Source organism: Eleutherodactylus coqui, chromosome 7 (genome assembly GCF_035609145.1).
Source record: "Eleutherodactylus coqui strain aEleCoq1 chromosome 7, aEleCoq1.hap1, whole genome shotgun sequence".
NCBI lineage: Eukaryota > Metazoa > Chordata > Amphibia > Anura > Eleutherodactylidae > Eleutherodactylus > Eleutherodactylus coqui.
Window position 1 is genome coordinate 227364862 of NC_089843.1, and position 16625 is coordinate 227381486.

Genomic DNA, 16625 nt, shown 5'->3' on the forward strand with positions numbered 1-16625 from the left:
GAGGGTCCAGGGTTCAAGTCCCTGTTCAGGCGTGCTTGCTAAAGCAAGCTGTCAAATGTCTTTATTGAGCACATCTTTGATTTTCCACTGAGTCTTTGCTTCTGTATTGTCGTGTTCTACTGTGCAAAACCAAAGGTATAGAAGCAGCTTGAGAACATCTTTGCTTATTGCAGAAACAACCCTTCTATGTCTGTTTAGTAGATTTTGAGCACATTTTTGAGTTTCCACCAAAGCTTTGTTTCTTTACCTCCATATTTTATGTTAAGACGCTTAGAGGAGCTAAGGAGAGCATTTTTCAGAGCCTGGATAGCTCAGTCGGTAGAGCATCAGACTTTTAATCTGAGGGTCCAGGGTTCAAGTCGCTGTTCAGGCGTACTTGCTAAAGCAAGCTGTCAAATGTCTTTATTGAGCACATCTTTGATTTTCCACTGAGTCTTTGCTTCTGTATTGTCGTGTTCTACTGTGCAAAACCAAGGGTATAGAAGCAGCTTGAGAACATCTTTGCTTATTGCAGAAACAACCCTTCTATGTCTGTTTAGCAGATTTTGAGCACATTTTTGATTTTCCACCAAAGCTTTGTTTCTTTACCTCCATATTTTATGTTAAGACGCTTAGAGGAGCTAAGAAGAGCATTTTTCAGAGCCTGGATAGCTCAGTCGGTAGAGCATCAGACTTTTAATCTGAGGGTCCAGGGTTCAAGTCCCTGTTCAGGCGTACTTGCTAAAGCAAGCTGTCAAATGTCTTTATTGAGCACATCTTTGATTTTCCACTGAGTCTTTGCTTCTTTATTGTCGTGTTCTACTGTGCAAAACCAAGGGTATAGAAGCAGCTTGAGAACATCTTTGCTTATTGCAGAAACAACCCTTCTATGTCTGTTTAGCAGATTTTGAGCACATTTTTGATTTTCCACCAAAGCTTTGTTTCTTTACCTCCATATTTTATGTTAAGACGCTTAGAGGAGCTAAGAAGAGCATTTTTCAGAGCCTGGATAGCTCAGTCGGTAGAGCATCAGACTTTTAATCTGAGGGTCCAGGGTTCAAGTCCCTGTTCAGGCGTACTTGCTAAAGCAAGCTGTCAAATGTCTTTATTGAGCACATCTTTGATTTTCCACTGAGTCTTTGCTTCTTTATTGTCGTGTTCTACTGTGCAAAACCAAGGGTATAGAAGCAGCTTGAGAACATCTTTGCTTATTGCAGAAACAACCCTTCTATGTCTGTTTAGCAGATTTTGAGCACATTTTTGATTTTCCACCAAAGCTTTGTTTCTTTACCTCCATATTTTATGTTAAGACGCTTAGAGGAGCTAAGAAGAGCATTTTTCAGAGCCTGGATAGCTCAGTCGGTAGAGCATCAGACTTTTAATCTGAGGGTCCAGGGTTCAAGTCCCTGTTCAGGCGTACTTGCTAAAGCAAGCTGTCAAATGTCTTTATTGAGCACATCTTTGATTTTCCACTGAGTCTTTGCTTCTTTATTGTCGTGTTCTACTGTGCAAAACCAAGGGTATAGAAGCAGCTTGAGAACATCTTTGCTTATTGCAGAAACAACCCTTCTATGTCTGTTTAGCAGATTTTGAGCACATTTTTGATTTTCCACCAAAGCTTTGTTTCTTTACCTCCATATTTTATGTTAAGACGCTTAGAGGAGCTAAGAAGAGCATTTTTCAGAGCCTGGATAGCTCAGTCGGTAGAGCATCAGACTTTTAATCTGAGGGTCCAGGGTTCAAGTCCCTGTTCAGGCGTACTTGCTAAAGCAAGCTGTCAAATGTCTTTATTGAGCAAATCTTTGATTTTCCACTGAGTCTTTGCTTCTGTATTGTCGTGTTCTACTGTGCAAAACCAAAGGTATAGAAGCAGCTTGAGAACATCTTTGCTTATTGCAGAAACAACCCTTCTATGTCTGTTTAGCAGATTTTGAGCACATTTTTGATTTTCCACCAAAGCTTTGTTTCTTTACCTCCATATTTTATGTTAAGACGCTTAGAGGAGCTAAGAAGAGCATTTTTCCGAACCTGGATAGCTCAGTCGGTAGAGCATCAAACTTTTAATCTGAGGGTCCAGGGTTCAAGTCCCTGTTCAGGCGTGCTTGCTAAAGCAAGCTGTCAAATGTCTTTATTGAGCACATCTTTGATTTTCCACTGAGTCTTTGCTTCTGTATTGTCGTGTTCTACTGTGCAAAACCAAAGGTATAGAAGCAGCTTGAGAACATCTTTGCTTATTGCAGAAACAACCCTTCTATGTCTGTTTAGTAGATTTTGAGCACATTTTTGAGTTTCCACCAAAGCTTTGTTTCTTTACCTCCATATTTTATGTTAAGACGCTTAGAGGAGCTAAGGAGAGCATTTTTCAGAGCCTGGATAGCTCAGTCGGTAGAGCATCAGACTTTTAATCTGAGGGTCCAGGGTTCAAGTCGCTGTTCAGGCGTACTTGCTAAAGCAAGCTGTCAAATGTCTTTATTGAGCACATCTTTGATTTTCCACTGAGTCTTTGCTTCTGTATTGTCGTGTTCTACTGTGCAAAACCAAGGGTATAGAAGCAGCTTGAGAACATCTTTGCTTATTGCAGAAACAACCCTTCTATGTCTGTTTAGCAGATTTTGAGCACATTTTTGATTTTCCACCAAAGCTTTGTTTCTTTACCTCCATATTTTATGTTAAGACGCTTAGAGGAGCTAAGAAGAGCATTTTTCAGAGCCTGGATAGCTCAGTCGGTAGAGCATCAGACTTTTAATCTGAGGGTCCAGGGTTCAAGTCCCTGTTCAGGCGTACTTGCTAAAGCAAGCTGTCAAATGTCTTTATTGAGCAAATCTTTGATTTTCCACTGAGTCTTTGCTTCTGTATTGTCGTGTTCTACTGTGCAAAACCAAAGGTATAGAAGCAGCTTGAGAACATCTTTGCTTATTGCAGAAACAACCCTTCTATGTCTGTTTAGCAGATTTTGAGCACATTTTTGATTTTCCACCAAAGCTTTGTTTCTTTACCTCCATATTTTATGTTAAGACGCTTAGAGGAGCTAAGAAGAGCATTTTTCAGAGCCTGGATAGCTCAGTCGGTAGAGCATCAGACTTTTAATCTGAGGGTCCAGGGTTCAAGTCGCTGTTCAGGCGTACTTGCTAAAGCAAGCTGTCAAATGTCTTTATTGAGCACATCTTTGATTTTCCACTGAGTCTTTGCTTCTGTATTGTCGTGTTCTACTGTGCAAAACCAAGGGTATAGAAGCAGCTTGAGAACATCTTTGCTTATTGCAGAAACAACCCTTCTATGTCTGTTTAGCAGATTTTGAGCACATTTTTGATTTTCCACCAAAGCTTTGTTTCTTTACCTCCATATTTTATGTTAAGACGCTTAGAGGAGCTAAGAAGAGCATTTTTCAGAGCCTGGATAGCTCAGTCGGTAGAGCATCAGACTTTTAATCTGAGGGTCCAGGGTTCAAGTCCCTGTTCAGGCGTACTTGCTAAAGCAAGCTGTCAAATGTCTTTATTGAGCAAATCTTTGATTTTCCACTGAGTCTTTGCTTCTGTATTGTCGTGTTCTACTGTGCAAAACCAAAGGTATAGAAGCAGCTTGAGAACATCTTTGCTTATTGCAGAAACAACCCTTCTATGTCTGTTTAGCAGATTTTGAGCACATTTTTGATTTTCCACCAAAGCTTTGTTTCTTTACCTCCATATTTTATGTTAAGACGCTTAGAGGAGCTAAGAAGAGCATTTTTCAGAACCTGGATAGCTCAGTCGGTAGAGCATCAGACTTTTAATCTGAGGGTCCAGGGTTCAAGTCCCTGTTCAGGCGTGTTTGCTAAAGCAAGCTGTCAAATGTCTTTATTGAGCACATCTTTGATTTTCCACTGAGTCTTTGCTTCTGTATTGTCGTGTTCTACTGTGCAAAACCAAAGGTATAGAAGCAGCTTGAGAACATCTTTGCTTATTGCAGAAACAACCCTTCTATGTCTGTTTAGCAGATTTTGAGCACATTTTTGATTTTCCACCAAAGCTTTGTTTCTTTACCTCCATATTTTATGTTAAGACGCTTAGAGGAGCTAAGAAGAGCATTTTTCAGAGCCTGGATAGCTCAGTCGGTAGAGCATCAGACTTTTAATCTGAGGGTCCAGGGTTCAAGTCGCTGTTCAGGCGTACTTGCTAAAGCAAGCTGTCAAATGTCTTTATTGAGCACATCTTTGATTTTCCACTGAGTCTTTGCTTCTGTATTGTCGTGTTCTACTGTGCAAAACCAAGGGTATAGAAGCAGCTTGAGAACATCTTTGCTTATTGCAGAAACAACCCTTCTATGTCTGTTTAGCAGATTTTGAGCACATTTTTGATTTTCCACCAAAGCTTTGTTTCTTTACCTCCATTTTTTATGTTAAGACGCTTAGAGGAGCTAAGAAGAGCATTTTTCAGAACCTGGATAGCTCAGTCGGTAGAGCATCAGACTTTTAATCTGAGGGTCCAGGGTTCAAGTCCCTGTTCAGGCGTGCTTGCTAAAGCAAGCTGTCAAATGTCTTTATTGAGCACATCTTTGATTTTCCACTGAGTCTTTGCTTCTGTATTGTCGTGTTCTACTGTGCAAAACCAAAGGTATAGAAGCAGCTTGAGAACATCTTTGCTTATTGCAGAAACAACCCTTCTATGTCTGTTTAGTAGATTTTGAGCACATTTTTGAATTTCCACCAAAGCTTTGTTTCTTTACCTCCATATTTTATGTTAAGACGCTTAGAGGAGCTAAGGAGAGCATTTTTCAGAGCCTGGATAGCTCAGTCGGTAGAGCATCAGACTTTTAATCTGAGGGTCCAGGGTTCAAGTCGCTGTTCAGGCGTACTTGCTAAAGCAAGCTGTCAAATGTCTTTATTGAGCAAATCTTTGATTTTCCACTGAGTCTTTGCTTCTGTATTGTCGTGTTCTACTGTGCAAAACCAAAGGTATAGAAGCAGCTTGAGAACATCTTTGCTTATTGCAGAAACAACCCTTCTATGTCTGTTTAGCAGATTTTGAGCACATTTTTGATTTTCCACCAAAGCTTTGTTTCTTTACCTCCATATTTTATGTTAAGACGCTTAGAGGAGCTAAGAAGAGCATTTTTCAGAGCCTGGATAGCTCAGTCGGTAGAGCATCAGACTTTTAATCTGAGGGTCCAGGGTTCAAGTCGCTGTTCAGGCGTACTTGCTAAAGCAAGCTGTCAAATGTCTTTATTGAGCACATCTTTGATTTTCCACTGAGTCTTTGCTTCTGTATTGTCGTGTTCTACTGTGCAAAACCAAGGGTATAGAAGCAGCTTGAGAACATCTTTGCTTATTGCAGAAACAACCCTTCTATGTCTGTTTAGCAGATTTTGAGCACATTTTTGATTTTCCACCAAAGCTTTGTTTCTTTACCTCCATTTTTTATGTTAAGACGCTTAGAGGAGCTAAGAAGAGCATTTTTCAGAACCTGGATAGCTCAGTCGGTAGAGCATCAGACTTTTAATCTGAGGGTCCAGGGTTCAAGTCCCTGTTCAGGCGTGTTTGCTAAAGCAAGCTGTCAAATGTCTTTATTGAGCACATCTTTGATTTTCCACTGAGTCTTTGCTTCTGTATTGTCGTGTTCTACTGTGCAAAACCAAAGGTATAGAAGCAGCTTGAGAACATCTTTGCTTATTGCAGAAACAACCCTTCTATGTCTGTTTAGCAGATTTTGAGCACATTTTTGATTTTCCACCAAAGCTTTGTTTCTTTACCTCCATATTTTATGTTAAGACGCTTAGAGGAGCTAAGAAGAGCATTTTTCAGAGCCTGGATAGCTCAGTCGGTAGAGCATCAGACTTTTAATCTGAGGGTCCAGGGTTCAAGTCGCTGTTCAGGCGTACTTGCTAAAGCAAGCTGTCAAATGTCTTTATTGAGCACATCTTTGATTTTCCACTGAGTCTTTGCTTCTGTATTGTCGTGTTCTACTGTGCAAAACCAAAGGTATAGAAGCAGCTTGAGAACATCTTTGCTTATTGCAGAAACAACCCTTCTATGTCTGTTTAGCAGATTTTGAGCACATTTTTGATTTTCCACCAAAGCTTTGTTTCTTTACCTCCATATTTTATGTTAAGACGCTTAGAGGAGCTAAGAAGAGCATTTTTCAGAGCCTGGATAGCTCAGTCGGTAGAGCATCAGACTTTTAATCTGAGGGTCCAGGGTTCAAGTCGCTGTTCAGGCGTACTTGCTAAAGCAAGCTGTCAAATGTCTTTATTGAGCACATCTTTGATTTTCCACTGAGTCTTTGCTTCTTTATTGTCGTGTTCTACTGTGCAAAACCAAGGGTATAGAAGCAGCTTGAGAACATCTTTGCTTATTGCAGAAACAACCCTTCTATGTCTGTTTAGCAGATTTTGAGCACATTTTTGATTTTCCACCAAAGCTTTGTTTCTTTACCTCCATATTTTATGTTAAGACGCTTAGAGGAGCTAAGAAGAGCATTTTTCAGAGCCTGGATAGCTCAGTCGGTAGAGCATCAGACTTTTAATCTGAGGGTCCAGGGTTCAAGTCCCTGTTCAGGCGTACTTGCTAAAGCAAGCTGTCAAATGTCTTTATTGAGCAAATCTTTGGTTTTCCACTGAGTCTTTGCTTCTGTATTGTCGTGTTCTACTGTGCAAAACCAAAGGTATAGAAGCAGCTTGAGAACATCTTTGCTTATTGCAGAAACAACCCTTCTATGTCTGTTTAGCAGATTTTGAGCACATTTTTGATTTTCCACCAAAGCTTTGTTTCTTTACCTCCATATTTTATGTTAAGACGCTTAGAGGAGCTAAGAAGAGCATTTTTCAGGACCTGGATAGCTCAGTCGGTAAAGCATCAGACTTTTAATCTGAGGGTCCAGGGTTCAAGTCCCTGTTCAGGCATGCTTGCTAAAGCAAGCTGTCAAATGTCTTTATTGAGCAAATCTTTGATTTTCCACTGAGTCTTTGCTTCTTTATTGTCGTGTTCTACTGTGCAAAACCAAGGGTATAGAAGCAGCTTGAGAACATCTTTGCTTATTGCAGAAACAACCCTTCTGTGAGGGTATATATATATTGCCATATGTGTTTTTTATGCTTTTATACCTGTATGCAAGTTTTATTCAATTCCAAATGAAAAAAACTTTAATACTTCGCCTTACATCAGATATGCCAAGGTTTTGCAAGAGATGTATCTTAAATTCAGAGAAGAAGAACCAGACACAAGGCCGCATGTACTTGGCCGATTTCCCAGAAGCGCAGAAACAAGATATCAAGATGTTCAAATGTACATAATTTTGACTGTCTTAGGCCAGAAATCCGGACTTCCCATATATGGATGTTAGGCCGGACTTCTTAGAATTGTGTGGGTAATTCTTTGTACTGGAGTTAATTGAATACGTGATTTTCTGTATAAGCCAGAGGCGCCTCACTGTCTAAGGCGGAAATCCGGACTGCCCATATATGATTATGAGCCCATCACCCCATAGTGGGGATGGGACAGAGGGTATAAAATCTCATGTAATCTGTAATAAAGTGCGCAGTTTTTTCTCCCGTGTGAGGAGCTAGACCAGACTCCTGTGTGTGGTGTCTCTTCTTACGGCCGGCAACGGGGCAAGTGGGGTGGGCCGGATTGGTGCTGCACTTAGAATTTTAACCCTCATAAATGGCGCAACCAACTGGGGCGGTAAAATCGGAGCTTACAGCGCAATTCACCCGGATCCACGCTACTGAGAAACCGTCCTACTGCAAACCGAGCCTGATCAACTCACAAGAACTCCAGGTAAGACAAACATATATTTATGTTGTGTTTTACGCTGAGAGTCTTGCGGCAGGACTGACTATCTGTGGTTTGTGACCGGACGGGTTGGGTTAAGAGTTCTACACGGTAACTCGTGTGGGCTCCGGGTTTGCCGTCATGGACCACTGACCGTGATATGCGCACCAATGGCTCACCCAGAAATTAGTCTGTAGTTTATTTGTTGTTGAAGTCCGTAGCGTTTTAGCGATAGTGGAGATTGTTTGTTGTATCTGCAGAATTTTTTTCTCTTACTTTTCATTTTGTCTCACAGACGAAGGAACCCTCCGTTTGAGTTTATTTAGTCGTTAATGGTTTAGAGGAGAGGGAAGCACTCTGTAAGACAGGTCCCATTGACGAAGGAACCCTCCGTTTTCGTGTAGTTTAGTTGTTGATGGTTTAGCTGAGGAGAGGGATGTACTCTTTGGGACTGGTTCCATAAGAAGAAGATGCCTTCGGTTGTATTGCCATATATAAGGGGCTGACAATTTGGGTCAGAAGGATTCACTCTGTGGAGCGTGTTATTATTTTTGTTGTTGTAATATGCGTAAGACCTTATTAAAGAAGATAGAGCCCCTCAAGGGCTGCCGCCGTGTGGATGAATCTGTAGAATGTAAGAAAACTCTAATGAAAATGTGTGACACCGACCCGCATGGTAGATTACAAAATGGTGTCTGGGAGGAGGTCTTTAGGACCGAGAGGTGCCTTGGAAGATCAAGGTTTGCTAAAGAGAGAGAGACAGTCAGAGAAAGTTACGTATGTACACATTATTTGTTTAAGAAAGTGTCCGTAAGTGAAATGTTGAAAAGTACAGTAAGTGATCAAGAGGGCGTCAGGAGAGTGTCTATTGAAGGTTATATTGGCAGTTAGGTAGGGGAGAGAAAAGTGATGAAGTAACAAGCAAGTCGATAAGAACGTTACAATGCACGTGATTGGTTGGTAAAGAAAGGAAAAAAAATGTGTATAATACAAGATAGATAATAGATAATATGTATAATCCATACTAGGTGGATATATGTGTGTATATATATATACTGTATGTGCAAATAGTTAGCTGAGATTGCGTGTAGGGGAGAAGAGGTTGTTGACAAATAGCTGCGAACTTGTGTTCAGTCTCCAAGGTCGGAAGATAACAGCGAGAGAGAAAATACAATAACATCCTTGGTTAATATCTTGGCTTGCTTGCAATGAATTGAAATGAATTTAATTAGTAGTTATACTGTCTTAGTAGGCAGGGAAATATAGTAATTTCTAATGTATATTCTTACTTATACAGGGGTTGAAAATGAATGTTGCAAGGTCCCAGGATATGTGTTAATTATGATTTCAAAATGTTTTTTCAATAGTTTAAGCTAAAACTTAATTCAGTCTGTGTCTCATATTCGCGGAGAGATAAGACATGTTTTAAAAAGTGGGGGCTTTCAGAATTCACTCCAAAGTCAGGGTCAGAGATTCTAAATACTTTAGCGTTTAATACAGCATATAATAGCTTCAGTAGATAAGAAATATAGAATATTTCAGTCACTCAGCAAACTTTTTCACATAATTTGTCAAAAATAGCGCTCATTCACAATCTCATCTCAATAGAATTATGTACTTTATAAAAATTATAGCACTCACCTCGGTGTTTTTCAGCTGATGTATGTATGTTTGTCAAACTTTTTTTTGTCTGTGCATCTGTATGGACTGGTACACCTTTAAAGGGGGGTGACGGAGCAGACTTGAGAGAATGGATGGATGAGAGTTAGTGACCCGTGTTCAAGCTGTGGTGGAATGTGTGATGTGGAAATTGACTGGGGGTAAAAGTCCTACCCCATGCATGGGACTTTGCTTGGTGAGATGTGGATGCTTGGACGGTTAAGCTGAAATTAAGTTGAGAAGACGGACGCAATGTGCCAATATCGAAGGGGTGGAGCTAGATGATGTAATAGTACGTAGTAATGTTTCATCCTTCTTGTCCAAGGGAGGGGGTGAGCAGCTAGTAAAAGTTTGTTTTGTTTTTTTTCTCCTGTCTCAGATTTGATAAGACTGCAGGCAGGAACAGACTAATAATGAATTCACTTAAAGGGATATCACATTTCCAATATTAATAGATGTTTTGTAGATTATTCTGCCCCGGTGTAACTCATGTTTCTGTTATACGTGCTAACATCTTACAGGCCTTATCTGCATCCATCAAATCTTGTTACAATGTTATAATAACTTAAACCCGGCTACTATTGTTCCAATTGAGTACCCTGGTTTAAAGGGGGGGAGGAGAAGGCATAGGTGATCTAGGTATTGCAAGTCAGCCATTTTAGGTATTGCAAGTCAGCCATTTTTAAAGTCAGCCATTTTAAAATTTTTTGCAAGCCATTTTTTAAATTTTAAAATTTTTTGCAACAAGATTCTAATCTTTTTGAAATACAATACCAGCCTGATTGTCTAGCAGTGATGCAACAAGAAAATTTAAGTTTAAAAAAGTTACTGAAAGCCCTTGTTAATAATGCATATTTTGAGTTGTTTTTTATAGATGGTACCAGGGTGATTGACGACTCCACACTGGATATGCAGTGGTTACACAACAAGATGTCCTAAAAAGCAGAATGTCTCCGCATGTCGCAGTACAAGAAGCGGAATTAAAAGCACTCACGGAGGCGTGTAGAGTGGAGGAAGGTAAGACGGCAAACATTTACACTGACTCCCGGTATGCATTTGGCATAGCTCATGATTACGGCCCAACATAGAAGGCCAGACCGTTTTTTACCACAGCAGGACAGCCAATTAAGAATGATGCAATGGTGCAGTCTCATGGAGACCCTACTTCTACCTGACAAAGTGGAAAGCTCACACCAATTCCTACACCGGAGAAGCAAGAGGCAACGCCATCACAGACCACACAGCAAAAGCAGCGGCCCTCAAGCCATGGAAGACAGAAGAAAAGAAGAATTTGACTAAACTTGGACTTTGATAAAAATCTTGGACTTTGATAAAAATCTTGGACTTTGATAAAAATCTTGGACTTTGATATGAACTTGAACTTTGACTAAAACTACAAATGGACTAAAAAGGGACGGCGTATGGTGAACAGTCAACAGCACTTGCTTACCATAGTCCCTGTGCCCAATGATGGCCCAGCTGACGCACGGAAAGACGTACCTCTCAAAGCAGCAATGATGTCGATGCTTGAACAAGGACGGGTGGCTCCTTGGTTTTCTGTAGCTGCTGCATCATTTGTCCAATTTTGCATGATCTTTGCCGTAAGCAACAGGGCAGAAGTAAATTTGCCACATCACACTTGCCTAGACCACTCTACCCATTTCAGGGATTGCAAATTGGCTACACTCAGCTCCTACTTGTTGGGAAGCATGAATATGTGCTTGTTGTTGATTTCTTTTCAGGTTGGAGACCTACCCTGTTACCAAAGTAAATAAGCAGGTAACCGCACAGAAGCTCATGAATGAGGTAATCCGCAGATATGGGGCACCGGAAGTGATTGAGTCAAACAAAGGTACACACTTCACAGGTGAAATAATGCAACACATTATGTCTGATTTGGGTATATTCCAGGCTTTTCACACACCCTACCGTCCGCGGAGTAGGGGGAAAGTAGATATAAAAGGCAATGAAGAAAATGGGTAAATTTTGAATTGAGTGTCTTCCATTAGTTTTTCTTTTTTCCAGGAGGATACATGCCACAGTATCAGAGTTTGGGGAATGATTTTCTTGTTAATTTTGTCATGAGCCTCTCCAAGGAATTGTCAATAATGTATTCTGTAGTCTCTGCTTTTCTCCCAGGTCCTACAGATGAGTGTCACAATCTAAAACCAGGTGACGGGGTCTATGTAAAAAAGTTTGAGCGAGAAACACGGTTTAAAGGTCCTTACCAGATGTTGTTCACCACCCCAACTGCAGTCAAGCTCGAAGGAAAGCCCACTTGGATCCACACTTCGCACTGAAAAAATTAATGATCCTGCATATCCTTTACATGCTATAATGTGGTACAATTCCTCTAACACACACCTTTGACTACTGTACACTAGCCCCCTGTTTCAGAACAAATTAATACAATTAAATGTGCAATATGAAGACTACACAATCCAACACCGCATCGTGCTAAGAGAGACGTTGACGCTCCAGGTGGTAACTTTGATCCACATGTATGCATAGATACAATAGGAGTGCCAAGGGGGGTGCCAGATGAATTTAATTCTAGAGATCAGGTTAAAGCAGGTTTTGAGTCCTTATTTGCTATTGTCACTGTTAATAATAATGTAGATTGGATGAATTATTATTATTACAATCAGCAGAGGTTTGTAAACTACACCAGAGATGCTTTGCAAGGGTTAGCTAACCAGTTAGGGCCCACTGCATCCATGGCCCTAGAGTAGCCCTGGATATGATTTTAGCAGAAAGAGGTTGGGTATGTAATTTTCTGTATGTGTATTATCCCTTTGATCAAAAAGAGTATGAGTAAGGGACTGGACAATGTGACCAAAATTTCCCTTGTTTGAAAAAGATGAAGAGCCAGTTCCGATAATGCCAACCAGATATGTTACCAGAAGAATGGAGAGATGGACTAGTACTGTGTCTGCCTCAGTCTCATAAGATGGACTGTCAGTGGACTTCCCATTTGCCTGGGGAAAGTGCAGAAGACCTTAGGTTCCGGCGGGGGCACACCCTGTGGGGTGTTAACTTGTACAGATAGAGGGTATGGAGGCCCGGAAATAAGCCCAGGGAATCCATGGCCTCCTTCTGAGGTTAGGTAGGGATCCCTTCCCTTTTAGGAGTAGGGACTTACGGGCAGTGGAGAAACCCTGACGCAAGGGAGAGACGACCGAGGAAGAGTGCAAGGTCTGAAGCTTGATCTCCATATTAAGTTTTTTAGGGGGGTTTGTGAGGGTATATATATATTGCCATATGTGTTTTTTATGCTTTTATACCTGTATGCAAGTTTTATTCAATTCCAAATGAAAAAAACTTTAATACTTCGCCTTACATCAGATATGCCAAGGTTTTGCAAGAGATGTATCTTAAATTCAGAGAAGAAGAACCAGACACAAGGCCGCATGTACTTGGCCGATTTCCCAGAAGCGCAGAAACAAGATATCAAGATGTTCAAATGTACATAATTTTGACTGTCTTAGGCCAGAAATCCGGACTTCCCATATATGGATGTTAGGCCGGACTTCTTAGAATTGTGTGGGTAATTCTTTGTACTGGAGTTAATTGAATACGTGATTTTCTGTATAAGCCAGAGGCGCCTCACTGTCTAAGGCGGAAATCCGGACTGCCCATATATGATTATGAGCCCATCACCCCATAGTGGGGATGGGACAGAGGGTATAAGATCTCATGTAATCTGTAATAAAGTGCGCAGTTTTTTCTCCCGTGTGAGGAGCTAGACCAGACTCCTGTGTGTGGTGTCTCTTCTTACGGCCGGCAACGGGGCAAGTGGGGTGGGCCGGATTGGTGCTGCACTTAGAATTTTAACCCTCATACTTCTATGTCTGTTTAGCAGATTTTGAGCACATTTTTGATTTTCCACCAAAGCTTTGTTTCTTTACCTCCATATTTTATGTTAAGACGCTTAGAGGAGCTAAGAAGAGCATTTTTCAGAGCCTGGATAGCTCAGTCGGTAGAGCATCAGACTTTTAATCTGAGGGTCCAGGGTTCAAGTCGCTGTTCAGGCGTACTTGCTAAAGCAAGCTGTCAAATGTCTTTATTGAGCACATCTTTGATTTTCCACTGAGTCTTTGCTTCTGTATTGTCGTGTTCTACTGTGCAAAACCAAGGGTATAGAAGCAGCTTCAGAACATCTTTGCTTATTGCAGAAACAACCCTTCTATGTCTGTTTAGTAGATTTTCAGAGACTGGATAGCTCAGTCGGTAGAGCATCAGACTTTTAATATGAGGGTCCAGGGTTCAAGTCCCTGTTCCGGCGTGCTTGCTAAAGCAAGCTGTCAAATGTCTTTATTGAGCACATCTTTGATTTTCCACTGAGTCTTTGCTTCTGTATTGTCGTGTTCTACTGTGCAAAACCAAGGGTATAGAAGCAGCTTGAGAACATCTTTGTTTTTTGCAGAAACAACCCTTCTATGTCTGTTTAGTAGATTTTGAGCACATTTTTGAGTTTCCACCAAAGCTTTGTTTCTTTACCTCCATATTTTATGTTAAGACGCTTAGAGGAGCTAAGAAGAGCATTTTTCAGAGCCTGGATAGCTCAGTCGGTAGAGCATCAGACTTTTAATCTGAGGGTCCAGGGTTCAAGTCCCTGTTCAGGCGTACTTGCTAAAGCAAGCTGTCAAATGTCTTTATTGAGCACATCTTTGATTTTCCACTGAGTCTTTGCTTCTGTATTGTCGTATTCTACTGTGCAAAACCAAGGGTATAGAAGCAGCTTCAGAACATCTTTGCTTATTGCAGAAACAACCCTTCTATGTCTGTTTAGTAGATTTTGAGCACATTTTTGAGTTTCCACCAAAGCTTTGTTTCTTTACCTCCATATTTTATGTTAAGACGCTTAGAGGAGCTAAGAAGAGCATTTTTCAGAGCCTGGATAGCTCAGTCGGTAGAGCATCAGACTTTTAATATGAGGGTCCAGGGTTCAAGTCCCTGTTCCGGCGTGCTTGCTAAAGCAAGCTGTCAAATGTCTTTATTGAGCACATCTTTGATTTTCCACTGAGTCTTTGCTTCTGTATTGTCGTGTTCTACTGTGCAAAACCAAGGGTATAGAAGCAGCTTGAGAACATCTTTGTTTTTTGCAGAAACAACCCTTCTATGTCTGTTTAGTAGATTTTGAGCACATTTTTGAGTTTCCACCAAAGCTTTGTTTCTTTACCTCCATATTTTATGTTAAGACGCTTAGAGGAGCTAAGAAGAGCATTTTTCAGAGCCTGGATAGCTCAGTCGGTAGAGCATCAGACTTTTAATCTGAGGGTCCAGGGTTCAAGTCCCTGTTCAGGCGTACTTGCTAAAGCAAGCTGTCAAATGTCTTTATTGAGCACATCTTTGATTTTCCACTGAGTCTTTGCTTCTGTATTGTCGTATTCTACTGTGCAAAACCAAGGGTATAGAAGCAGCTTCAGAACATCTTTGCTTATTGCAGAAACAACCCTTCTATGTCTGTTTAGTAGATTTTGAGCACATTTTTGAGTTTCCACCAAAGCTTTGTTTCTTTACCTCCATATTTTATGTTAAGACGCTTAGAGGAGCTAAGAAGAGCATTTTTCAGAGCCTGGATAGCTCAGTCGGTAGAGCATCAGACTTTTAATCTGAGGGTCCAGGGTTCAAGTCCCTGTTCAGGCGTACTTGCTAAAGCAAGCTGTCAAATGTCTTTATTGAGCACATCTTTGATTTTCCACTGAGTCTTTGCTTCTGTATTGTCGTGTTCTACTGTGCAAAACCAAGAGCACATCTTTGATTTTCCACTGAGTCTCTGCATCTTCAGTGCCGTGTTCTACTGTGCAAAACCAAGGGTATAGAAGCAGCTTGAGAACATCTTTGTTTTTTGCAGAAACAACCCTTCTGTCTGTTTAGCAAATTTTGAGCACATTTTTGATTTTCCACCAAAGCTTTGTTTCTTTACCTCCATATTTTATGTTAAGACGCTTAGAGGAGCTAAGAAGAGCATTTTTCAGAGCCTGGATAGCTCAGTCGGTAGAGCATCAGACTTTTAATCTGAGGGTCCAGGGTTCAAGTCCCTGTTCAGGCGTGCTTGCTAAAGCAAGCTGTCAAATGTCTTTATTGAGCACATCTTTGATTTTCCACTGAGTCTTTGCTTCTGTATTGTCGTGTTCTACTGTGCAAAACCAAGGGTATAGAAGCAGCTTGAGAACATCTTTGTTTTTTGCAGAAACAACCCTTCTATGTCTGTTTAGTAGATTTTGAGCACATTTTTGAGTTTCCACCAAAGCTTTGTTTCTTTACCTCCATATTTTATGTTAAGACGCTTAGAGGAGCTGAGAAGAGCATTTTTTAGAGCCTGGATAGCTCAGTCGGTAGAGCATCATACTTTTAATCTGAGGGTCCAGGGTTCAAGTCCCTGTTCAGGCGTACTTGCTAAAGCAAGCTGTCAAATGTCTTTATTTAGCACATCTTTGATTTTCCACTGAGTCTTTGCTTCTGTATTGTCGTGTTCTACTGTGCAAAACCAAGAGCACATCTTTGATTTTCCACTGAGTCTCTGCATCTTCAGTGCCGTGTTCTACTGTGCAAAACCAAGGGTATAGAAGCAGCTTGAGAACATCTTTGCTTATTGCAGAAACAACCCTTCTATGTCTGTTTAGCAGATTTTGAGCACATTTTTGATTTTCCACCAAAGCTTTGTTTCTTTACCTCCATATTTTATGTTAAGACGCTTAGAGGAGCTAAGAAGAGCATTTTTCAGAGCCTGGATAGCTCAGTCAGTAGAGCATCAGACTTTTAATCTGAGGGTCCAGGGTTCAAGTCCCTGTTCAGGCGTACTTGCTAAAGCAAGCTGTCAAATGTCTTTATTGAGCACATCTTTGATTTTCCACTGAGTCTCTGCATCTTCAGTGCCGTGTTCTACTGTGCAAAACCAAGGGTATAGAAGCAGCTTGAGAACATCTTTGCTTATTGCAGAAACAACCCTTCTATGTCTGTTTAGCAGATTTTGAGCACATTTTTGATTTTCCACCAAAGCTTTGTTTCTTTACCTCCATATTTTATGTTAAGACGCTTAGAGGAGCTAAGAAGAGCATTTTTCAGAGCCTGGATAGCTCAGTCGGTAGAGCATCAGACTTTTAATCTGAGGGTCCAGGGTTCAAGTCCCTGTTCAGGCGTGCTTGCTAAAGCAAGCTGTCAAATGTCTTTATTGAGCACATCTTTGATTTTCCACTGAGTCTTTGCTTCTGTATTGTCGTGTTCTACTGTGCAAAAC

At 40.8% G+C, this 16625-nt stretch overlaps 12 non-coding genes across 12 annotated transcripts; all 12 read left to right on the forward strand.

The window, feature by feature from the left end:
* The first annotated feature begins 641 nt into the window (after positions 1–641).
* Positions 642–714, forward strand: TRNAK-UUU (transfer RNA lysine (anticodon UUU)). Its single transcript has one exon. It is a non-coding gene; the product is annotated as a tRNA-Lys (tRNA).
* Positions 715–982: 268 nt separating this feature from the next.
* Positions 983–1055, forward strand: TRNAK-UUU (transfer RNA lysine (anticodon UUU)). The gene has a single exon. It is a non-coding gene; the product is annotated as a tRNA-Lys (tRNA).
* Positions 1056–1323: 268 nt separating this feature from the next.
* Positions 1324–1396, forward strand: TRNAK-UUU (transfer RNA lysine (anticodon UUU)). Its single transcript has one exon. It is a non-coding gene; the product is annotated as a tRNA-Lys (tRNA).
* Positions 1397–1664: 268 nt separating this feature from the next.
* On the forward strand, positions 1665–1737 carry TRNAK-UUU (transfer RNA lysine (anticodon UUU)). Its single transcript has one exon. It is a non-coding gene; the product is annotated as a tRNA-Lys (tRNA).
* Positions 1738–2687: 950 nt separating this feature from the next.
* TRNAK-UUU (transfer RNA lysine (anticodon UUU)) lies at positions 2688–2760 on the forward strand. Its single transcript has one exon. It is a non-coding gene; the product is annotated as a tRNA-Lys (tRNA).
* Positions 2761–3369: 609 nt separating this feature from the next.
* TRNAK-UUU (transfer RNA lysine (anticodon UUU)) lies at positions 3370–3442 on the forward strand. The gene has a single exon. It is a non-coding gene; the product is annotated as a tRNA-Lys (tRNA).
* A 2996-nt stretch (positions 3443–6438) lies between these two features.
* On the forward strand, positions 6439–6511 carry TRNAK-UUU (transfer RNA lysine (anticodon UUU)). The gene has a single exon. It is a non-coding gene; the product is annotated as a tRNA-Lys (tRNA).
* A 7424-nt stretch (positions 6512–13935) lies between these two features.
* Positions 13936–14008, forward strand: TRNAK-UUU (transfer RNA lysine (anticodon UUU)). The gene has a single exon. It is a non-coding gene; the product is annotated as a tRNA-Lys (tRNA).
* Positions 14009–14617: 609 nt separating this feature from the next.
* TRNAK-UUU (transfer RNA lysine (anticodon UUU)) lies at positions 14618–14690 on the forward strand. The gene has a single exon. It is a non-coding gene; the product is annotated as a tRNA-Lys (tRNA).
* A 268-nt stretch (positions 14691–14958) lies between these two features.
* TRNAK-UUU (transfer RNA lysine (anticodon UUU)) lies at positions 14959–15031 on the forward strand. Its single transcript has one exon. It is a non-coding gene; the product is annotated as a tRNA-Lys (tRNA).
* Positions 15032–15364: 333 nt separating this feature from the next.
* TRNAK-UUU (transfer RNA lysine (anticodon UUU)) lies at positions 15365–15437 on the forward strand. Its single transcript has one exon. It is a non-coding gene; the product is annotated as a tRNA-Lys (tRNA).
* Positions 15438–16454: 1017 nt separating this feature from the next.
* TRNAK-UUU (transfer RNA lysine (anticodon UUU)) lies at positions 16455–16527 on the forward strand. Its single transcript has one exon. It is a non-coding gene; the product is annotated as a tRNA-Lys (tRNA).
* Positions 16528–16625: the final 98 nt, after the last annotated feature.